Source organism: Adiantum capillus-veneris, chromosome 26 (assembly GCF_014529385.1).
Source record: "Adiantum capillus-veneris isolate H3 chromosome 26, ASM1452938v2, whole genome shotgun sequence".
NCBI lineage: Eukaryota > Viridiplantae > Streptophyta > Polypodiopsida > Polypodiales > Pteridaceae > Adiantum > Adiantum capillus-veneris.
Genome location: NC_140956.1, coordinates 5,861,868 through 5,869,065, shown reverse-complemented (window position 1 = coordinate 5,869,065; position 7,198 = coordinate 5,861,868).

Sequence of the window (7,198 nt, the reverse complement as noted above, 5' to 3'; positions counted from 1 at the left end):
GAAAGAGAGTGTCCAAGTGCCGGTCAAAGAGACGAAATCACAGAAAGCGGCACGACTAGAGTGGCTAATGGAAAGTTTCAGAGCCAAAAGAGCCCTCAAGGGGGATTTGAGCGAGTTATGGAAGCCGTCACTAGAAGCAATGTCGGGATCATCCCGAAGGGTGTACACAGACAGATTTGAAGATTATATTAAGAATTTTGAGATTCTGGATGCCACGGCCGAAAATATCCCACATGTACCATTTCCAGAAGCAGAAGTGGAGGAAGTCCAACGGCAACTGCTAGAAGAGCAGGAAGGCCAAGAGAGGGAGAGAAAGACAAAGGTGGACAGGGATTTCAAGAAAAAGCCAGCAACTCCACTGTCCAGCCCGGAGTCCAGCCCACCTCCATCACCACCTCCTCGTAGCCCTCCACAAACTCAACAGAAGGAGGAGCTAGAAAAATATGAACATCAAGAAGATTCAAGGCAAGAACAGAGCCAAGAGCAATGGCAAAAAGAAGAAGCTAAGCCTAAAAGTGAACAGCCAGAGCCAAATGAAGCAAGGTATAACACGTTTGTAGATCTACTAGCTACTGGATATTCAAAAGAAGAGGCAGCCACAGTCGCATTTGACTTGGCTAGCACAGGGCCCAAAGAGCAGGTGCAGAGCCTGCGGTTAGTGGAGCTAAAAGAGATGGCCACGGATACAATGGACCTACAGCCACCCACCAATGATTGGGATGTGGTGATGACCAAGCTAACTGGGCTAAGGGCACAATCAATGGCCACAGAAAGTGAAATGGCTAATCTCAAAGCCATTGAAGTGCAAATCAAGTCTGAAGTCGATACTCTACACAAACAAAGCCAAAGGCATATAGAGAGAGAAGCAGAGCTGCAAGCCAGTGTGGCAAAGGCATTGCAAAGATGCCAAGAGATGGAAAGAGAGAATTAGGCGGCAGCCCAAAGACTGCAAGGAGCCGAAGAGGAATATAGAAAACTCAGCAAGTCAATTACAGATGCAGAGAGGGAAAGGGATAACCTAACCCTACAACTTGCTGAAGAGTCCAAGGAAGTGGAAGCCATGTGGAATGCCAAAGAGAAGGCAGAGATAGAGAAGGAGGCTAGCCAGGATGAGTTCATTGAGCTCAAGGACCAGCTTAAAGTTAAAGATCAAACCATCCAACGGCTACAAGCATCTCCTACCAGAGTCAGAGCTACTAGCTCGACTCACACCACTTCAGAGAGTCAGATTTATGAAGAACAAATGAAAGAGCTCCAGAAGGAGTTGACCTTAGAGAAGAAGCAAAGGTTGATGATGGCCGAGGGGTCAGTGGTCATGCAAACCCACATGGAAGAAGAGCACAAGACAGTGCAGGATGAACTGGAAAACATCAAGAGAAAGCTAGAGGAGGCGGAGAAGATCAATGCCGATTTGAACGACCTCCTTGTGAATATGGGAGAGCAAGACGAAGCAGAAAAACAGACATTCCAAAAGCAGATAGAAGAGCTAAGAGTCCAGTGAGACAGAAGATCAGTTCAGCACCGGGCCAACAGCCATGGAAGGAATAGATTTAGAAAATGTGGCACATCCTGTGGACACACCCATGCAAGAGGAAATCCTTATAGGACCCTCTCAAGAGCCACAAGATCTGACACAAGAAGAAGAAGAGAAGCTGCGAAAGGCAATAGAAGCAGAAATCAGAGAAACAACCAAAGAAGCCTTGGAATGGGAGCAGAGGGTTTTTAAATCAATGACCATTCAGAAGATACATGCTAGCAACCTTCGGCCTGAATGGCTACAGCCCTCCCTCCCATATCCTTTGCTAAAGTACGAAGCTGCTACAATCAACAAGAGAATCAGGGAAGAGCCAACAGTGCCACTGTACACAGTAGACATCTCCAAACCTGAAGGGGTAAAGTTGATAGTCGACTCTCAATCCAGGTGGAGAAAGGCATGGCTGACAAAGTATCCATAGTACCTAATCCATCTGGTAGAGGCACCAAAAGTCATCAGAGATAATTTAAGTTTCTGCCCTCTACCAAGGATACAGACGTGGAAGGCCCATGAGCTACTGCAAAGAAGCCAACCAACTTGGCTAAACTATCCGAAGCTGCCAGGCTTGAAGGCAGGCGAGAGAATAAGTGTTCAATACATGGTGAAAACCCTAACGGGCGCCATCAAATTGTTCACTGGCTCGCCTGACCTATCTTGCATTATGATGAGAAAGATCTGCAAAACACTTTTGGCAGTCTTCGAAACGTACAAATCGGGCCAGGCGACAGACAGTATCTTCTTCTTTCAAGATACTTACAGATGTGCATACAATCTGTCTGGTCAGCCTTCCAAAGAGGTGATACATGCATTGTATCAAAGGATCATGTTTTTGCCATCCTATCACCTCCAGGCCTTTGAAGAAGCCTTCTACACCGGCTTCTTCACAATCAGCACTGACATGTTCGGCCCGACACTACTGGCTCAACATGCAAGATATGAATCGCTGCTCAAGATGAGAGAAAGCCTAAGATGAAGAAGCAGCTCAACAGCCATGTCCGGGACGACACGAGCAAGGAGGGGGGGAGTGTTAGAAGCTGGACACACCCTACGGAAATTGACTGCTCGGCAAATTATTATTTTTTGTAATTATTCATTTATTGAGAAAACCCGACATTTCACCTTGTAAATATTGGGGCTTACAGAAGTTTCCAGATGGTATCTCAGTTTTGACATTTAGATTGAGTAGATGGTTAAAATGGAACATTAGGGTTTGAGAATTGTAAGGTATTTATACCACTTTTTGACCTTAATAGAAGACCTTTTGTCATTTTAAAAAAGTTTGAAGTCTGTGAGTGAGCGTACTGTGTACGAGAGAGAGTGAGAGCTTCATCTTGACACTACGTGCGCACCGGTGGTCGGAATCGAGTGCGGAGAAGTGCAGCGTGTTGCCCCCGACAAGAGCTACGCACCAATACCTACATTGCACGCGTACGGTCCGGTTTTGCGAGCTCCGTCTACCAGCTTCATCTGGTGATTCGGTGAGCATACGTTGTCTGATTTTGCATTGCAGTATATCCACGCGTTCGCATTGAGTAGAGCTACACATTAGGCACTTTAGTTTTTGGAAACAACGACCTGCAAATTTCGACGAGACATCCTATGTGATTTTGCACCAGGTGTTTTGGGTTGGGGTTTTGGTTCATAGACCTTAGGGAGAGCGACCTATTGGTGTTAGTAGGGTCTCCTTCAAGTTCTATGGCGTTTCGAGATTGTTTGATGAGTGTTCGACTCTAAAAAGCGTTGTAGGAAGTTTCCTCTTATGAACTCCTGAAGGCTGTAGCTTTGACATTGGGTAGAGACCTCTGTAGGAATTAGTTAGGAGTCGATCGAGTGTAGGTTGACACCCTATGCTTGCTTCCACGCGCCTGCGAGTCGAGCTTCGTCCTTAGCTGAAAAATATTGTTAGGTGAGTTCTCGTTGTGCTGACGTCCGTCACGGCGTATCCATCCAACAGAGTCATAGATGAACAAGAATTAGTGCATGTTACACCATATGCAAAGCCTAGTCCATCTACAGTAATGGTAGAAGGAGATTGGTATAATCCACATCCACCACCAATGGAAGAAACCATGACTTATGCTCCACCAGAGCTTGCACCAATGTATTATGTAGCTATCAAGGTGTCAGACCTCCCATGGGAAGACCCATGATGAAGCCTAGGACAGGAAATTGTCATGACTATGGTGTTGATGACCATTGGAAGAACGAATGTCCAGAGCCTGACAAAAACCTCAAACCAATTGAAGCCTATTGCATACAATGTTGCAAAAAGGGAGGACACTTTTCGGAAGATTGTCCTAAGAATCCTTTGATCAAGGGAAAAACTATCATAAACGTAGTCCAAGTGATGCCTAGTAGCTCATAAGAGAGTGAACCGATTGTTCCAATCAAGGTAATCACTACAACCCAGGCAAAGAAAAAGAAACACAACTCCTCTGATGATTTGAAGAACACGAAAATTTCTTCTCAAAGAATCAAAAGGAGCAGAAGCAAAAGATATGAGATGAAAAAACAAAAACAACGGATTGAAATCGAAGAGAAAGCAAAAATGCTAGCCCAAGACAAGTTGAAAGATACTAGCAATGACTTCAAGAAAACAACTGTGAACTCTGGAGGATCCATTCTGGTTGATAAAATTTTTGAGCCTATTAATGTTGCCTTGGAAGCCTACCAAGCAGGACTTAAAGCAGGCCAAAACATGGAAAACAAGTGGAAAAACTATCCATCTCCAAACATGGAAGCAGCGAAGCTGAGCGAAGCTGAAAGCTTATCAAAATTTGGTAAGAATCACGCAAGAAATGCTGGATAAACAAAAACCCATGCTTGAAAGTATTGCAAAACCTGAAGAGCTTGCGGTAGAAGAAACGAAAGCAAAATCCGATGTGGTGGCAAAACCCCACCTTGAAACAAATGAACCAGAGCTTATAGTGCCGGACAGCGAAGATGCCTTAGACGGAATTCCATTCGTAGAGGAAGATTGGCCAAGACACTTATGGAAAAAAGTGAGAGAGATCAATGATGGGAGCCTAAACTTTAAAGTTAGCTCCTATAGAGGAAGTCTGGTTGGATAACCTACCTTCTGATATGAACATAGATTTACAATCCTTGTACGGGGATTGCGGATCGGAAGCTTCAAGAATGTCTAAACCATTGACATTAAAAACATTACCTTCTTACTTGGGAGATAACGAAGATGAATCCATCGTTTGCAAGACCACTCAAGTAAAAAGAGTTGAACAGACCCTAGAAGTCGACAACATTCATTCAATCATGTCTACACCCATCCAATGCACTCTTACTTTGGGAGAACTATTGAAACTCAGACCATACTTGTGGAATGATTTACAGAAAACCCTAGAGAAGGTGGGGATAATGGGGTTAATCTCTAAGAATTTGGGAAAATTTGAAAAATGAAATGGAAAACAAAGAGATTCCATCAATTCCTATGAACAAGGTCGGAGAATATTATGAAGGGGAAGAAGGGAACACCACCCTCCCAGTGAAATATAATGACATTGAAACCATGGAAATACTGGATAGTGGAGCTAGCATAGCCATAGCCACTAAAGCAGTATGGGAATCTTGGGGACAACCAGCCATTAGACAAACTCGAATGAAATTGCAGTTGGTTGATGGACACATTGAGAGACCACTAGGGCTGCTTGAAAAAGTGATAGTCAATTCCTGTGGAATTGAATATCAAAACACTTTTGCCATAGTAGACTTTGGGAAAAAACTCAACTATGAAATCATATTGGGAAGACCTTTCATGCGACACGTATAACTTATCCAAGACTGAGGAAACAACTATCTGTACTTGACGAAAGTGGGATCTATAACAAGAGTCAATCTAAAAGATCACACATATAGAGATTTCTTGAAAACACCCATCCAAGAGTTTGATTCAGTCTCTTCGGTTGAAACTAAACTCCCATCCTGGTTAAACAAAGACACTCCTATTTGGATGTGCAGAGCTTCAGAAAATGGAATCTTCAAGACGAGAAGAATGTATCCTAGAAAGGGACTGCACAGACGAAGCCTACGTACCTGAACCCTTTCCAGAGCATTTATTTGAGCCATTCGAGTGGACTCAAATTTTAGCGACAATTGATATATGTGTGAGTACGTCTATGCCTACTCAATTTTGCAATGAGGATGGCTACGACATAATTCCCATCCAAATGATGTCAGTCCTCAACATTGAAAACAAAGATGAGGAACCCAAGGACTTGATGAAAACTCAACAAGTCTTTTCAGACAGCTATTACGATGCAACTGATGAGTTAGATGAACACTCAGCTACCTCAGAAGATTTGGGGTCAAAAAAAGAGCATACGAGAGCTAAGTTACTCTTAAAGGGAGGGGAGGAAAAGTTTTTTGACTTTCCAAACCAGAAATCAAGAAGAAAAAAGTGGTATAGACGAAAGAGAGACACCAAAATTGTGAAAACATGACCTATGCCATCAGTCTCCAGTAAAACACAATTCCTGATGCAGATAGATGCTAATGATTGTGTCAAGGAAAAATAACTGGCAGATATCCTTCCAACAAAAATTCAAAAATGTCTCAGACATCGAGAAAAACAAGGAAGGGTACTCAAGAAAAATGTCAGGATAAAAAACCACTCATGACCAAAGTCGAGCGGAAAAAGAAATATCAAGAGTTGAAAAAATCTCTAAAGGAGATATACACAACTGAAATGGAAACCACGGAAGAGAATGGTAAGGATGTAATGCATGTTCCATCCCATTACAAAAAGTATACTCTCCAAGATCGGGAAATCATAGTGGAACAACCTGTTAGAGAACTACGGAAACAAGGCGAATCTTATGAAGGGCCTGAAAACGCTAAAAGGGTAGACTTGCCTAAACTAGGAGAAGAGCCTAGACCTCCTTACATTGCGAATGAACTAACAGAAGAAGAAGAAAAGCTTTTGCTGAGCTTGTTAAAGGAATACCGCGATATCTTGCTTGGTCTTACAAGGATCTCAAGGGTGTTGATCCTGAAATCTGTCAATATACTATACCCATGAGAGATTATGCGAAACCAAGTAGACAGAGACCATACACTTATAACAAAACATTTGCTAGGAAGATCAAAGAAGAGATTAAAAAACTAAAGGAATCTGAATTCATTTACAAAATTGAACACACAGATTGGGTGTCTCCAATTATGGTAGTACCTAAGAAGAGTGGGAATTACGAGTGTGTGTTAATCTCAAAAAGGTGAATGCAGCTACCATTAGAGACAAGTTTCCTCTTCCAATAACTGAGCATGTTTTAGAACGAGTTGCAGGAAAAGAAGCTTACAGCTTCTTAGATGGCTTTTCGGGATACAATCAGCTTTTGGTTGACCCAAAAGATCATCATAAAAGTGATTTTGCAACAGAATGGGGTATATTTGCCTATCGGGTTATGCCGTTTGGGTTAACTAATGCTCCAACCATGTTTCAGAGGTTGATGAGCCATGCTTTCAAAGAGTATCTTTGGAAATTTTTAAAGTATATATGGATGATCTATGCGTACATTCGTCAATCCAGGCTGATCATTTTGAACACCTCAAAAAGGTATTCAAGAAATGTAGACTTTATAGGATTTTCTTAAATCCTGAAAAGTGCACATTCATGGGAAGACAAGGAAAAATTCTTGGACATATAGTGTCTAA